We start from the raw sequence: 18,241 nt of genomic DNA on the forward strand, positions 1-18,241 counted from the left end.
TACTCTTCCTATAAGATGGCATGGGCACCATGGACTGAATATTTGTGTCTCTCCCAAGTTCATATGTGGAAGCCCTAACCGGCCCCCCTACCCAGAGTGATGGGTATTTGGAGATGCACCTTGGGAAGTAATTAGGTTTAGATGATCTTGAAAGTGGAGCCCCCATAATGGGGTTGGTGCTCTTAGAAGAAGACACCAGCCCAGAGCATTGCCTCTCTGTCCCTCCCCCAGGAACTCCTCCCCAATGTGTGAGGACACAATGAAACTGTATCTGTCTGCAACCAGGAAGTGGGCCCTCACCAGACACTGACTCTGCCAGCACCCTAATCTTGGACTTCCCAGCCTCCAGAACTGTGAGAACTGTGAGAAGAAATGCCCCTTGTATAAGCCACCCAGTCTATGGTATTTCGTGATGGCAGCCCGAGCTGACCTAAACAGGAGGATACTCAGAAGACACTATTGTAAACACCAGGAAACCTGGTCCCTGGCTCCACCACTAACCTTGTCACCTGTGTCACTGTCTACAGGTCACTGAGGAGTTTGGTTTGCTTAGGATTGGGGTGAGGCTCAGCTGTGGGGTAAGACTATCTGTTGAGCACATTTATGGATTCTTTTCTGAAAGCTGAAATTTCAGTGGTTTATTTTTTAAGTTATATCAAAAAGCTGCTTCTCTGTCAAAGCTCCCACTTCTAGATGCCGTGTACACTTTGTACATTATCTGTGACAGCCCAGCATCTTGCCACTCTAAGTCATCCACTCTGGCTCTTGGATAACAAGCAAAGAAACCAGCTGGGAAAGAGTGAGGGCTCAATATGGAAGGGGGTGGGTATAGAAAGGGAGAGAGCATGAGAATACGTGACTCTGTTTGTAGCTGTGAATACATTTTTTCCTTGATTTTTCTTTTTTGTATTAATAAAATTCTATTTAACTGAAATTAGAGTTTAGTGAATGATAAGCATAGGTCAGCCACTTGGGTAGGATCTCAAAATGAAATGATAAACAAGGTTGCCACGGTCTCAGATTTCAAAAGAGCACAAAATCTTTCCAAGATAATACAATGGAGCGTATAAATACCACAAGTATAATCAGTCTTAAAGGCAGAATCCATGAGGGGCACCCAACTCAGATATGGGAAATAGAGAAGGACACAAGCCTAGAAGAAGAGGCATTTCAGTGGACGCTGTTGCCATCTAGTTACAATGTTTTAATGGTAGTTGAATGATAGGAGCCTGATGGGCCATAATTTGCTTAAACACTCTTCAACTGCAGAAAATTTAAGTTACTCTCCCTCTCCTTCTCTCCCTTCCCCGAGGCAGCTCCTTTACTGTAAATAATAACATTAACTAACCCTAGCAAGTGATTTGTTGCTACAGTGAGCCTCATTTTTGCCTGTCAAGTGAGTAGGGCTTATGCTAGTGAAGTTTATCCAGGAGGAGAGCTCTCTCATCTCTAATATGAAATGCAACCTCATGTAGGTGATTTCACTTTGCAGATCTCAGACAGGCAAAAATACACATCTCCAGACCACTTCTGACACACAGGTATTTCTTTCTTCCAGTAATCAGCATATATACGAGGAAAATGAATTCATTGTAGATTTTGTTTAAGTAAAGCACAATTATGATAGTATATTTTCATGTGGTTTTATAAAAAAAGTTATATAATGCATTCTAAAATCAAATGTAAGTGATTTTGGATTAGCCGCATTTTTAAAAGTATCTTTGCCATTATTCACTGAGTAGAAGTGGGTTGGGTATGATCTGTGGTTTGTATTATCTGTGCTTTTCTCCACTGGGACATACAGTCATTGAAAGTTGAGTACAGACTTTATGGCTTGAATTGACCAAATCATCTTTTTTTTTTTTTTTAAAGATTTTATTTATTTATTTGACAGACAGAGATCACAAGCAGGCAGAGAGGCAGGCAGAGAGAGAGGGGAGGAAGCAGGCTCCCTGCGGAGCAGAGAGCCCGATGCGGGGCTCGATCCCAGGTCCCTGGGATCATGACCTGAGCCGAAGGCAGAGGCTTTTAACCCACTGAGCCACCCAGGTGCCCCTGACCAAATCATCTTACAGATGCTTTGCAAAACTTAATTAATGCTTCTTAAATGCTTTAAGATCTTAAAGGCAAGGAAAGAAAGTTTTATTCTGAATTCTAAAATATTAGACTTCCGCATTATATCTACAAAGAATATGAGATTTCTTTTATGTCAAAATCTGCTAAAGCAAAGTAGGAAATGAAGGAATTGAAGAGATGATCCTGTCCAAAATAAAACATAAATGATGACATTTCCACTCTGCTTCTTTGTTCAACGCACTGCCGAGGAGAATTATTCCTATCTTCAAAGCTCCTGTAATTCACATCATACAATTCATAATGTCTAGGCTCATTGTGTGCCATGCTTACCAAAAGATGACCTCCAACATTCAATCAGAGAAGTTTCCTATGCAATTTACTCAAAGTCTGTATGCATAAAGGGGAAAAAAGTAATGCTAAAATACTCTTCTTGAATCGTTATGTACAGTTTCCACTTCAATGATAAATGTGAAATAAAGAGAATCCAATTTCTTTGTTAATAATAGTCTCTTTAAACCAATGAGATGTATATTCTTCTACAATAAATTACATGGGCTGGATTTGATTATCAATTATGAAGAAGAAACTTTAATTTTTTAAATTATTTGAAAAATGGATCATTCTTCTACCTGGGATGGCTAAAAGTCATAATAATAACAATCCCCTTTATTCATTCTATTCAGGATAAAAGTCTTTGTGGAAATGTTAGGCAACTATTTTGTTTTTGTCATATTCTTTTGCATGTAAGGCATTCAACAGAATAATTGTTTAAAGAAATGACAAGAACATACTCTTTTGTAAAAAAAAAAAAAAAAATCTTGGCTCACCGTCATTTTGTTATGTAGATGTGTATGTACTAAGGATTTTTAAAAAGTTAATTAAAGACCGGATTGCTAAAAGGGATTCAAAATCATGATGGTGATTCAGAGATATTAAATGGGAACATTTTCAAGGGAGAAAACAATTAGTACCCAAAGGACCTCCACTGATCAAACTGTCTCTTATTTGGAATACCATCCCCACACCATTCGCCACCACCCCAGTATTCTCTTCAAGGTCCCACTAAGATGTCCCTTTTCCTTTTCCTTTTTTTTTTTTTTTTTTCTTCAAACACAGTTAGTGACAGAGCTAGTCACTCCCTTCTGAGAGCCAGGCCATGCACTGAGATATCAGGACCAATAGGAAACAGCCTCTGTTCTGCCCCTGAAATGGGGGGGAAATTACAGTCAAACAAAAGAGACCTCGTTAGAATATGATCAAGTGGGCTCTGGGTAAAAACAGGAACATATATTTATAACTCTTGATGTTTTCACAAAACTCTCTCTATACTTCTACCTCAATAGTTTATTTGTATTCCCGTCAATTCTCCAAAGTATGCATTTAGTTTTCTTCTATTGGCCAGACACACCAAGCCTTGCCCTGGTTCTGACACAAAGTTAACCCTCACCACAGTGGACAGAGCCCAGGACAAGCCCAACAAACATATAATAGGGGCTTGGTGGATTCTTTTAGAATAAGCAAACAAATAACAAAGTACCAAACGAACTCATGCTGGCAAACAGGGAAGGCTTTGGAAAGTACAATGCAAAACATATTCATTCGGGTGTAACTGGGCATGGCCCAGGAAGCTGATGCATACCTGGCTGCAGGGAACCTGTGCCTTCATTTGGTCCTGCTCAATACAGTACCTATCCCTTATCAGTCACTTCTGACAATTTAACTTTTCCAAAACCCCTCAATGTTAATAACAATTGCAGAAAATCAAAGCAAAGTGAGAACCAGGCAACCGTTTATAGGAGTTACTGTTGGAGAACTTCTACCTCAATAGAAGTTTACTGCTCTGAGAGATTTAGCCTAAAAAATGAGAATTTAAACATAAATTTTAATAATTTGAGGAAAGTGTTTAGATCAGCCTTAGTTGTGAAAGTTGGAAACAAGAAACAACCCAAATATCCCCCAGCAGGATGATGGACAAACAGATTGTAGTATCTTCATACCATATAAAAATGAATAAGCTTCTGATATATGTAGGGATGTGCATGGACCCCAAAAACATCGACTGAAAAAATGCCTGGTGTAAAAAAGTACATACTGATTGACTGCATCTCTATGAAGGTCAAGAAAAGGCAAAACTAATCTCTGGTGAAAGAACAGTGGTTGCCCAGGAGGCTGGAGGAGGAACTGGCTGAGAAAGAGCAGAAGGGGACTTTCTGGGATGATGGAAAGATTTTACATCTTATATTGAATGGTGATTACACGGGTACATACAATTGTCTGAACTCATTGAACTGAACCCTTATGGCCAGTGCATTGTGTATAAATTGTACTACAATAATAGAAAAAGAAAAACACCTTAGGAACATTGCACATGTTCTAATTATGGTTTCCTTTTCAGCATTTTTATTTACAATGTAAACTTAGAATCCTCACCTGCAGAATTGTAAACATGCTTCTTAAAATCCATAGCATTTCTATAAATCATACCACAATATGCACATTTTCAGGGTAAAAGGTTTAGTGCCGATAAGAGATGGCACTAAACCCATTGATAATAGAGCCTTTTCCATATCAGATTCTATTCAGAAACTAGAGGCACTTGGTTTGATGTATTTCTTTTTTGTGAATTAGTTCAGATGGCAGCAGCGTGCTCTCTCCTTCAGAAGCACTCACACAGATTACAGGCATATCTATAGAACGCTGAGTTTCTGCCCTTGGAGATGGCAAGGCTTCTTGCTGACTCACTCACACCTTCTCACCTGGCCTCCCATTACCCATCACACATATTTGTAAGGCAGTTGTGTGCATTAGGGATTTAATCTGTGGTGACTGGAGCTGAACTTCTCTCTCACTAAGTGTATTTGACTGTATGAAAATGAGAGCCTTGACCTTGGCCTCATTAGCACTCTCTTCCAAACAGCTAAGTGAATCAGCTACTGGCACATACCAGTAATAAACTGAAAACTTGTTGGGTTGACGGTGATACTAAGGTGCACATAAAGCCATTTTTTTCCCTTCAGGCCCTTGGTGAGAGAAAGCAAATTCTCAAGCTCTCTAATACCCAAGACCACAGTCCCATCATCACCACTGCCCTGCTTTTCCCTTCTGTGCCCCAAAATAAATACCCAAGTAGGAGGTGTGACTTTTACTCCACATACAAGATTTTATGAGAGATGCCACAATACTTCATTTTGTTCCAAAATCAAAATACATCTGAGTGTAAGTCCTCATCTTGAGGGCCTCCCTGTGCTGTACAAAAGCTGCTGGAAACTTACCTAGATCACATCACTTGGATGAAGCCCTCTTGTCCTCAACCCACACCAATCACCACCCATGCGCTCATTGTCCAAGCGCTCACGGTCCGTCAAGTTCAGACAGCTCTGAGATGCCTGCCAAGTTTGGCACAGAGCTCTGCCAAAGCTGAAAAGGCCCAGAGCCTAATATCCAGCCTCTCTAGCTATACCACATAGCCATTCCTCTCCAAGCTCTTGCCCAGGCTGCTTCAAGGAAGCTGGGTGTGCATCTCTGCTCCATGAAGAACAAACTAAAGACCACCATTCTTTCCTAGTCTTAAAAAAATCTCTTCTATTCCTCTTATGATAGGAATTACGAAGGGAGAAAAGAAGAGAGAGAGAAAAAAAAAAAAGACCAAAATATGTAAATTAACATTTCAGTTATGTAAACATGTGCACACCTCCCTAATAATATCACCTGTATCAGTATATCAATCAATATAGCTGTTACTGATCAACTGTGAGAACTCGGGCAAGTTACCTGAACACGGAACACCTCACTGTCTTTACCTGTCCACAGAGAATACACCTTAGCCTGTTTTACATGTCTACTATAAGAACTCAAGTAAACAACCGTGACCTTGCACCATTTACAGAGTTTGTTCTCCATTATTAATTCATGTATCTTCCAAATAATTCTTAAAAGATGTGACAGTGTTTTATAATGAGCAAAGAAAGGTACAAAAGTCATATGATGTCCTTTTTAAATGAAGACCCAGTAATCCCATCTTGACATGTTTTTTAGTCCCAATTCTAACCTTCTATATGATAGTCCTATATTTGGGCAGCTGTTATTCTAATAAATGCTTTTTCCCCCATATCTGTTTAAAATGTCAAATGAACTACCAGAAAATACCTTCATCATTTTTGTCTTAGGGCCATATCAATTCTCTTGGCATAATCTAGTCTGCAAGGAACTTAATCCCACAAGAGATTAAACCGGTCAATTGCACAGAGGATCTTGACGTTTGAATCTGATGAACAAAAGGTAGCACATCCATTAGTTACCCAAGATACATGTTCATCTGCGGGTAAAAGTTACAACCCATGGAATTCAGGACCCAGTCACCTAGATGAGATTTCTAGGAATCCAATATTCTGGACCATCCTGGGATATTCCCTCCAAAGTGAACAACAATTTTTTACACCTTACACCAACTATAACCAAAATCAATTTTCACCATTTGGTGGGCCTCCATAATTTGGAGGCAACATATAGCATCTATAGCATCTTTTCAGTGTGCTTCTCTAATCAATTCAATGTTTAACCCATATGCGGCCAGAATTGAATGATGACAAAGTAAAGAGAGGTTCAACTAGTCCAGCGTGTAGCCTGTCGACTAATCCAGTGTAAACTAATCTTTCTACTACATGGGCTTTATGTCTCAGTAGATCCAGTACCACTGGATGTCTCTATGGTAAATAGGGATGCTATATGGAGCCCATGGCAAACCCCCCAAAGCTGACCATGGTGCATACCCTGAGGATTTGAAGGAAAGTGGTGCCCTCTTTTCTAGAGAGCTATTCTCCTTTTGAAAAACTGTCCTTGCCTTTCTCCTGGACCTTGCAGAGAATGAATCTCTGACCTTGTGACAAGCTGCCCATAATTGACTGGGTATTATCTGATTCATTAGACCACACAATTAGGTATGCATAGCAACACTTCATCCTCAGCTAGAAACGGTATGTGCGCTATCACGCTCAGGCAGGTCTCAAAGGAACAATAAAGCCATGTGTGCTGATGACTCAGGCTCCTGTGTACATTCTTCTGCTGCGTATCTATCTTCCTTTCATCCAGTGCTAGATTTTTATGGAGATATCCCTGTGAACAAATGACTGAGAAGTGTTCTGGTTTACAGATGTTTCTTCTTCAATATACTGGTAAACTAGGAATAGAGTTCTACAGCCACAAGCAGGAGTATGCTAACCACACAGAGTACGCAAACCAAAAAAGCGCAAGTCCAAACCAAACCAAACAAAAAAGCACAAGTCCAAACCAAAAAAGAAAAGTCCTCTCAGTAGGCAGAATGTTAAGCAATATGTCTCGCTGTCCACTTTGACTGGACTGAAAGACGGCCCCAGATATGTGCGGACCTACACTGTTTTGTGGGTAATAACTAATGGTTCGGCTGGATCATCAGAGATTTAGAAAGAAAGGATCAGAAGATGGTCTGCAAAGCAGTATATAGATGGACCTCTCAAACCGGCACCAAGCATGGGGACATTTGTATGAATTTTAATTATGTGAATGTTCCCAAAGATAACTGTTGCAGACAAAGCTCTCAATAATCAGGTAGAAAAGAGAGCCTGTCTGTCCGTTTATTTCCCCAAACACCCAGGTACTTGGCCAATAAGCTCATGTACATAAGACGCAGTAGCCAGAATGGAGGCTGCATTTGGATCCAACAACTTGGTCTTCCCATCATCAGTTGTGATCTGGTTACCACCACTACTCAGTGCCAAAGCTGCCAGTAGCAGGATCCAATGCCAGCTCCTACTACGGCACCATCTGATGGGGAAGGAGGATAACTCAGCCACCCGCTATTCTGCACCCCTTCCATAATGGAGGGGCCGCAATTGTCTTCACTGGAATAGACAGTTGTTTTGGTTATGGATTTGTCATCTCTGCTTGCAAGACTTCTGTGAACATACCATCTGTGTTCTTATGGATTACCTTATTCACCTTCCTGGTATCCCATACAAACTGCTTCAGACTCAGCAACTCATTTCACAGCAAAAAAAAAAAAAAAAAAAAAAAGAAAGAAAGAAAGAAAAGAAAAAGTTATAGCAGTGAGTTCATGCCCACGGAACTCACTTGTCTTACCTCGAATACCTAGAAGTAGTGGGTTTGAGAAACGTCGCATGGTCTCCTAAAAAAATTCATGGTTGAGAAGAACATCCTATGAGGTAGAATCACTATCCTACAGGATGCAGCATATGCTTTTTTCTTTTTTTTTTTTTAATTATTTTGTTATGTTATGTTAGTTACCCTAAGTACATCATTCGTTTTTGAGGTAGTGTTCCATGATTCATTGTTTGTGTATAACACCCAAAGCTCCATGAAATCCATGCCCTCCTTAATACCCATCACCAGGCTCACCCATCCTCCCACCCCTCCCCTCTGAAACCCTCAGTTTGTTTCCCAGAGTCCATAATCTCTCACGGTTTCTTTCCCCTCTCTTCCCCCCCTTCATTTTTCCCTTCCTTTTCCTAATGTCCTCCATGCTACTTTGTACAGTTCCACATATAAATGAAACCATAGGATAATTGTCTTTCCCTACTTGACTTATTTCACCTAGCATAATCTCCTCCAGTTCCATCCACGTTGATGTGAATGGTGGTTATTCAGCAATTGGACTATTGTGTATTTACCCCAAAGATACAGATGTAGTGAAAAGAAAGGACACATGCACCCCAATGTTCATAGCAGCAATGTCCACAACAGCCGAACTATGGAAAGAGCCAAGATGCCCTTCAACAGACAAAAGGATAAAGAAGATGTGGTCCTGAAGCGCCTGGGTGGCTCAGTGGGTTAAAGTTTCTGCCTTTGGCTCAGGTCATGATCCCAGGGTCCTGAAATCGAGCCCCACTTCGGGCTCTCTGCTCCTCTCTCTCTGCCTGCTTCTCTGCCTACTTGTGATTTCTGTCTGTCAAATAAATAAATAAAATCTTAAAAAAAAAAAAAAGGAAGATGTGGTCCATACATACAATAGAATATTATGCAACATATGCTCCAAACCAATGCCCAAAACATAGTGTTATTCGCCCATTGTCAGAATCTGTGAATCTGGAAACAAAGAGGTAAAATTGACCCCAGTTCCTCTGTTATCCCTAATAATTCACTTACTGAATTTTCCTGTTCCCACAAATCTGTGTAAGGAGCACTTGTTACAGAGCTTGGTTTCAAAAGGAAGAGCGACAATTTTTTCTTTTGAATTGGCAATTAAGATTGCTATCTGGCAGCTTGGGTTTCTCCGTGCTACCGAACCAATGGACACAGGAAGGAGTTAGTGTTCTGGGTAGGAGTGATAGAGTCTGTTGACCTCCATCGGTTGCTACACAACACAGGCGGGGAAGACTGGGTTTAGAACTGAGGGGATTCTCTAAGTCAACTGTTAGTCATTTATTATGTCCAAAAAAGACAGGAGGAGCTAGATGTGAGGCGGGTAGGGAGACTAGAAGGAAGAAGAGATTTGTGTCCTGCCTCTTACAGCGGTCACATCTCTCCAGCACAGATGGACAACACACTGCCTTTGGGCATCCATGACAGCCACGAAGAACCCTCTTCGGGGCCTGGATGCCAGCCAGGGAGTGCCCTCTCAGAAGTCCCAGCTTCCCCAGCACTAGCCAAGAGAATCCCCCTCCGAACTGGAGGCAGCCGACCGATCCCCTCCAGAGTCTGAGTACGACTACATGGCTCCCTGTCAGCTTGCTCAGTGCAGGTAGGCAGGGCGCTCCTCCCACATCCCCCTCCGAGGCAACAGCTTTTCAGCCCAGCTCCCTGGTTCTGCTGTCTCTGCCTTCTCCTTTTTGTCCTCCCATCTGAAGGGTGGTAGCTGCTTCCAGCTGACTAATTTGTGGGTTGGCTCACCATCCTGTGTTTTATTTTGTTTTGTTCTCTCAGGCTATTCCTTGTATTGAATCCCCTCTGTTTAAAATACCTCATGTGGTTTCTGTTTTCCTGGCTGGACTTTGAAAGGTACTGGCCTATATCTTAGAAGTAGATTAATAAAATATCTTAAGACATGTAGCCAAGATAAAAATATTTAATGTTTACGAACACCTTTTATTATCCTGAGTTTTAAAGAATGTTAAACGTCCCACAGAATCCAAGCCGTTTCTCTCTGTGGATGGTATGAAACTTCAGTATCCCCTGGGGTCACATAACTATATATTAGTCTACCAAGAGGTGTTTTGCCTGGCTTCTGGGCTTCTTTCCCCACACACAGAAACAGGATATATAACCCCTCCCAGAGTGTGAAGAGCAGAGATGAAACACATTATTTAGATATGAGGGTCAGGAAGTCAAAACAATGACTTTTTCCGAAATCGCAGCCTCAGCATGTGCCCATTACACAGAATGTTTTCTACTTCTCAGCTCATGTGCTATAAAAACATAGTGATCCACTTCCTGCTGTTGGAGGGGTCATGTGGGTCAATCATCAGGCTGACTCAAGAACTTCCTAGTTCTAGCAACTATCAGAATGGGAATGAGGACCTAAGTAAACGTGTGTGCCAGGGGAAGAAATCTTTTAAAGGACTGAAAGAAAAACAATCTTCCCTGAGAATGTGACATTTACAGGCTTCCTAAATGTTCTATACAAGTGAGGTAGTTTCAAAATGAGACAGTGAGCAGAACAATAATGTGTTCCTCCTTTGATTTTCATTTTATTTCTGTAACCCACCTGTACATAAGAACATGAAGTAGTTTTCCATTTGGGCATTCCTTTGTAAGCTGAGGAGGAAGAGAGACTCTAGCATAAAGTGAGGGCTCCAACTACCACAAGGTATTAGAATTCCTATTGTAGATAAACAAGCAAGGGTGAAACTTCCAGAAATATGCTTTTCTTTCCCTCATTTGGTTTGTCCCACACAGATGGAGATGACAACTTAAAAACCTTTGCGCTGGGAGACCAGGACTTGGGTTTAGTGTCGTGTCAGCTTCCACAGACGGGCAACAAGCACATACAAGATAATGCATTTGTCCACACTGCCATCATGGGCCTCCTGTTAGCCTGTCCCCACCAGGTTCTAATTTTAAAGGGGTCCTGGCCTCTAATTTGAGCCATGTTACTTGTCACATGAGCTTGAATCATCGTCAGGCTACTGGAAAAAGAATAAAGAGGGAAAAAAAATTCAGCCACTTAAAAAATATTTTTATATGCAAAGAAGGGGATAATGGCACCATTCAGAATGTGAACTGCTGTTGATTACAAGAACAGTCATTTTGGCCATGCCCTGCAGATGAGGTAGGAGAGGAAACAGCACAAGAATATTGAGGAAGGGCGCTATTGTTTTTCGGAGGCTTTCTAGACGCGCTCTGCCTAAATCTTCTCCTTGATCCAAACCACAGGTACAGAATAAATTGCCCCACTGAGAGTGGAAATGTAAGATTAGAGAGAATGAAAAGAATCTGTGAAACCCAATAGAAACATCACCTCCTCCAGGGAGGATTAATTTCTCCTTCTTTGTACACCGATGTTCACATTGGTTGTAATTATTTACTTAGATCTGTCTCTTTGCTAGAAGGCAGGAAACACCTCTTACTCCCCTTGGTGTGTGCCCAGCATTAGCCAGTGCCTGGCACAAAAAGGTTCAATGAATGTTTGTTGTTATGATTGAACAAAGGAGGCATGCTCGGAAACTATGTCTTCCATTAACCTCAGTAATGAAATGCCTGGCTATTCAGAACGAAATTTTCAGCAGAAGTTGGTTTAAAACATTCTTAAGGCACATTTCCCAAAGTTTCAGGATTTTAGCAACAAGATAAGGGGCGATAAACAATCTGGAGGCCCCAGGTGAAGAACACGGTGAAGGAAGGGGGAAACCAGTGGGAAGGACCCCTGCCGACTTGATGTGCCTCAGATCCCATAGACCTTATCTCTGAAAGCCACCCTCCTTCTCCCTCCCTCGGAGACTTCGACTATCGACTGCTCCGATACCCCCAAGTACGTGCTTATATGCACAAACTCACACATTTGGGCAAAATATAATGTTTTTCCTGTTTTTATTTTCAGTCTTCTAGTCATCCGAAATATTTTGTAAGAGTATCTACCAGCAAAGAAAAAACAAAACAAGCAAAGAGTGAGAAATAAATGGTGAAGAGCTGAAGTCTTGAAAACAACACTCATTCAAAATGACTGCTGTCTAGAGAAAAGAAATGCTCCTTTATTTTTCTGGATAGGAGGAGGGCTGATATAGCCATGCTGGAGGCATCTTTCCTACATTGTTCCCTTCAGAAACTAAGTAGATCTGGGAATCAAGACCCTAATGACTAGTGGGAGACTGAAATGCTGCCCAAGCACTGGAAATCTCTCCAAATTATATTCCCTTTTCTCAGAACAAGCATCTGCTTTAGTTCTAATCATATTCTTGCCCACATCTCCCTCAGGCATTAGAGTTCTGTGCCTACCTCAGACAGGTGATTAGAGCCTTCTGAAATGGTAACCAGGCTGCCTGACATCAAAGTACCATCCTCTCTGGATTCTCTATTCTTTCAAACTGTTGCCTGTACCTGTCAAAGATAATACACAGAAGAAATCAAGGTAACTAGCCCACTTATGAACCATAGATTTAAAAAAAAAAAAAAGCCTAAGTAAAATGGGGGCCATTCCAATTCAACACTGGATTGGAATGATACACAAATAGTGGTGGACTTCATAATGGATGGCCCAGACTGCAACATCAAAACCACCGATCAATCCTGCCGCCATGAAAAGTAGGACAATGAGGTTTTTGCATGCCTCCTACTGTGGTACAAAATCAAGCACACAGCACCACCTCTGAAATATTCTTGCCTAAAATTTGAATATTAGTCTAATCAAATCTCCATGTCTAACTCCAAGTTATAGGAAATGCAGGGGAACTCGTCAAATATCTTATTGGAATTAAACCCATAGTGTTTACAGTGTTCCCAGTGTAATAATGTTATCAGAATAAACATCAGAAGCCCTACTGGAACAGTGCTCATATTAAACACCTTGAACTATCCTGAGGTAATTAAGTTACAGCAACTGTATTTTTAAGTAATTCCTATTTTACAACTTTGCATATATATGTCACAAAGTCTGAGAAAATACAAAAATGGAATCAGCTTTTATATGATAGGAGATTCAGGAATTTCTTCTTTTCCATGTTTGTGATGATGTTATAAAGAACAAGAAACTATGGAGAACATTTGAGAATGACTTGTATCCAAAGTGGATTCTACTGTTAAAATTTCAGTCAAAGAGGTAGCTCAGTCATCCCACACACACACACACACACACACACACATAGACACACACAAATGCAGTACTTCCTGATACTACTTTCATGAAAAAATAGGAGATAAACCCATAATTTTCTTAATCAAATACAAAACAAGTTATTAGGAAAAGGATTTAAGTTTTATTTTCAACCGTATTGCTCAAAATCTAATCGTTGCATGAACCATATGCTGATAGTACTGAAGTACAAAAAAGGACCCAAAAAACGAAATAAACTAAAAGGATTTGGATTCAACAAACAGCCTCCTAAACTGGATAGTCTCTGAAATTCTGTCATTGAGCCTGACACTTCAGCTCCATTGTAAATCAGACTGAACTGCTCTTCATGAGTGGATTTGCTTTATTTTCAGCCTAATTATTAAATTTACATGGTAGATATGTACTTGCTTACAAAAGGGCATTCCTTAAGAAAAGTTAAAGTTTTATAATTAACCTTTAAAAATAAGCTCCAGTGATGGCTGGAGGAACAGCAAACAGGCTTCTGTCCTCATTCAAACACCCACCCCCCACCAATTAGCATGAAGACCACTGTGACTTTAGAGGGAGGTTGGCCTTATGAAGGTCAGTTGGACGGCATGTAAATGAAGTGCAGGAATATTGCTTAGCATTTAGGGCTATTGACCTTCTCCCTATCTTCTGTTTTTTTGCATCCTCAAAAATATTAAACTATCTTGAAAATTCTCATTTTCCAAATGGCCAGGGTAGACCTGATATGAGATGATCCTTGACTGACATGGCCTGAGAGTGGTATGATATCACGTTCTTCATTCTTCTCCTAATAACAGAAATACACGCATCCAAGGTCTCAAATAGTCTTAATCAGCACACCCAATTTCCACGTAAGTTGTTGCACTGCGATTTTAGATGACTAGGTTTTAGCCTATGTTTTCTCAACTCTTTGACATAGGTTCCGAACACAGTTAAAAGACATGAAATATATAATACTGAAAGTAAAATTTATAATACTGAAAGTTTCAACTTGAGCCAAGTTTTTAAATACCATAAGACTTACCTTAATCATAGCATTGTTTATTCATTTAATTCCAGTGAATTCAAGGGCTACATGATATATCAAAGAACCTAACAAACTGCCATTTTTAAAGTATTCTTAAAATTTTTTGATACATGTCTTATTGACATGCAAACATGCAACTATAGAAACTCAAAGAGAAGTAGAACATTTAGCCTCCTTTTTTTTTTTTTTTAATTTGACAGAGAGAGATCACAAGTAGGCAGAGAGACAGAGAGAGGAGGAAGCAGGCCCCCTGCTAAGCAGGACCCTGGGATCATGACCTGAGCTGAAGGCAGAGGCTTAACCTACTGAGCCACTCAGGCACCCTTTTTCTTTTTTTACTGCAGTAAAATCTAAAGCAGAGGTAAAGATACCACCCAATATGATAAGATATTCCTTAGGGTTGAAGTTTTTGTTTCTTGCCAGTCTAAAATTTATCAGAGAAAAAGAAAATGGACACACACGTAAACTACAGAAAATAGAACCCAGTGTTAATATTAATACATTTTTTTTAGAGTGGAATGATTATAACCATTGCGAAGTGGTCCACACTTAATTTCTAGTCATAAAACTTGAGATAAATAGTCCTTTTCAACTGGGCACTAGGATTTCTACAAGGATTTCTCCAGAAGCTATAGTTCTATCCATGTTCTTTCTTTCCTGAGCTCTAGCTCCAAATTCTACTTGCCACCTCATCATCTCCATCTGGATTACCTGTAGATCATGTAGGTAACTGGAGCTCATTTCCCCAGCGATACACCCACCCATGTCTTCCCCTGAACTCCTAAACTCAGAAAATGGTGTTGCTATCCACACAGTCATACGGTTGTGAGGGATGGAAATTTTCTCTCACCACCATTGTTTAATTAGGCATCAAGTCCCATGAAACCTTCTTCAAATCTGTATATGTATTCTATTAGATTACCAATGGCTTTGTCCTATTTGGGTTATCCTTTCTCCCCAAGAATATTTTAAAGGACTCTAACTGGACTTCTCTTTCTGGTCAACATGAAAGAACAATAACTGAATTCATTCTCTCTCCTGAAACAACTGAACAAATATATGAAACAATGGTTCACAAAACCTTGGTCATCAGGCCGCCAAGGACGGTAATTCTTGAGAGATGGGAAACAAATAAGGTTAGCTCAGGGACAGCCCTCGCTTTGAGCCTAGACAAAGTTTCCAGGTTTGGCACAGGAAAGGGAAAATCAAGCACAGCCTGACTGTCTCCTTGAGCTGGAGACAGAGCTGTGAGTGTGAGAAAGCCAAAGCGTCTAGAATCCACAGGACAGGTTACCAGACAGAAGAGAACTGGGCATCTATAAGAGTAACCCTGGGTTTTTAGCTGAGTACTTACTAAACACTGCACATAGGTGTGGAAACTACCCGAGGCCAGGTGAGGAAAAAAAAAAAAGAAACTGAAAATATTAAAGGGAACAATACCCTAATCTCATGTGGAATTAAAAAATTGCCTGTTCCCATCAGTGAAACCAGAAAACCTCATCCTTCATGAGGGCATCAGTTGGAGTACTTAAAAGGGGGTTGCCCCAGTAAAGGGGAAAAACAAGTCCTAGACTAAACATTGCTTTGGTTCTGCTTAACGAAGTTTTAAAGCCAGACACAAAAGGAGCTACTGTTTCCAAGAAATTTAGGCGCAACCCAGAACAGAGCTCAAGAATATTTATAGGAATATAAAAATATCCAACAAGATAAAAATCACATGTCTAGCGTCCAACCAAAATTTACAAGGCAAGAAGAGAAGCAGGAAAAAGTGACCCAGGATGACTGGAACAATTGATCAAAATCGACCTACAAATTCACGTGGTGATTGTACAGATGATATATGTAGAGAAGAAGGGTATTAAAAACAGTTATTATAACTGTATTCTATGTGCTCAAGAAGCTATAGGGAAGATTAAATGTGTTAACTAGAGACATGGAATATATAAAGACTCCAGCTGAATCTCTAGAGATAGAAACTGAAGTGTCTGAGATGAAAAATGTCCTGGATGGAACTGATGGCAGATTAGACATTGCAGAAGAAAACAGTGATGGATTTGAATACATAACAAAAGAAACCGTCCAAAAATGAAAGTGAGATTTTAAAAATCTAAGAAAACTAAAAAGAGCTTCAGTGAGCTGTGGGTGTACCTTCAAGAAATATAATATGCCTGCAATTGGAATTCCCAAAGGAAAGGGAGAGGGGCAGAAAAATATTTAAGTAATAGTGACTACAATTTTCCCCAATTTGATGAAAATCATTTACCCACAGATCCAAAAACTGAAAAGACACGTGAATAAAACTACATGAGGGCACATTCAATCATATTACTTAAAACCAGTGATAATTAGAAAATCTTAAAAACAGCCAGTGATGTTATATGCTAATTTAAAAAAAAAAAAAGCCAGTGACAAAAGACACATTACATAGAGAATAATGTATATATATTTTCTTGTTGGAAAGCAGATTTCTTGTTGGAAACAACACAATCTAGAAGATACTGGCATATAGCCTTTAAAATGCTGAAAGAAAAAAATTGTCAACCTAGAATACTTCAGCAGTGAAAATATCTTTCAAAAAATGAAGGCAAATAAAGATTTTTTCAAACTCAAAAAAAAAAAAGCTTCAAAAATTTATCATCAGCAGACATGCAATACCATAAATGTAAAAAGAGGTACTTCAACAAGAAAGACAATGACACTATATGGTAATATCTATGTCTATACAAAGAAATGAAGAGCACCAGAAATAGAAACTATGAAGTATAAAGAAAGTTTTGTCAGATTTTAAAGTATCTTTAAGAGATAACCGATCGCTGGGGCACCTGGGTGGCTCATTCAGTAAATGTCTGCCTTCTGCTCAGGTCATGATCTCAGCTCCTGGGATTGAGCCCTGCATCCCGCTCCCTGCTCAGTGGGGAGTCTGCTTTCCCTCTCCTCTCCCCCTCCCCCTGCTCATGCTTTCTCTAATAATTAAATAAAATCTTTATTAAAAAGATAACTGACTGTTTAAGGCGAAAAATAATAACAATGTATTGTGGGTAGATAATATCTGGAGGCCTTAAGTGAATGGCATCAAAGCACAAAGCCTGAGAAGGAAGAAAGGGAGGTACACTGTGGTAAGATTTGTAGACTTTATGTGAAGTAGAATAACAGCAGTTGAAGGGAGGTGATGATAAGTTATGTATACTACACTACCCATAAAGAAACCCCTTAAATAACATAACAGAGATATGGCTAACAAGCCAATAAAAGAGATAAAATTAAGTCATAAAAAGACTCAATGAATTCAAAGAAGGCAGCAAAAAGGGAACCAAAAACAGATAACAGTGGGTTTCAAGTTTTGCTCTTTTTTTTCTCTCAGCAAAACCTTGTATATATATACAACCTTATGGTTAAGCTGAATATAATAAGCAGATAAAAGTAACATTGCTCTGGTTAAAGCAGGAGTGGGAGAGCCCAGAGCCCTCTCTGCGAATGCGCCTGAGCGGTCCTCGCGGAAGAGCCACCCGGCAGGCACCTGGGTGCGCGCGCCACCACCCCCCACCCCCGCCTTGGAAAGCGTCCTTTCTGAGATGGACACCAGAGACCCAAGGACAGAAAGACTGAGGGAACACACACCTACCGCCCTGTGATTAATGCTGGGTGTTTTCACTCATGATTAACTCCACCATGCTGCTGAGAATAGAAAAACATGGGAAGCACGTGCAAACTACCAACTATTGAAGCAGAAGAGTGAAGAGTCAGAAAAGCATAACGCGTATATCTTGACAAACCAAACCATAAATCTTTTTTTTTTTAAACCCAAGTTGAAAGAAAGCCTGTATTAAATATTTGACCTGACATTTCTGCTAATGCACATTAGTGTTTGTTTT

The 18,241-nt window shown here is 40.1% G+C and overlaps 1 long non-coding RNA gene across 1 annotated transcript in view; it reads right to left on the reverse strand.

The window, feature by feature from the left end:
* The window catches only part of LOC116588905, a 122,053-nt gene that overhangs the window by 31,595 nt on the left and 72,217 nt on the right, over positions 1–18,241 (reverse strand). Inside the window, exon 2 of the long non-coding RNA XR_004285121.1 lies at positions 12,499–12,600. This is a non-coding gene — a long non-coding RNA (uncharacterized LOC116588905). The remainder of the gene's footprint in view (positions 1–12,498; positions 12,601–18,241) is intronic.

This window comes from Mustela erminea, chromosome 1 (assembly GCF_009829155.1).
Source record: "Mustela erminea isolate mMusErm1 chromosome 1, mMusErm1.Pri, whole genome shotgun sequence".
Taxonomy (NCBI): domain Eukaryota; kingdom Metazoa; phylum Chordata; class Mammalia; order Carnivora; family Mustelidae; genus Mustela; species Mustela erminea.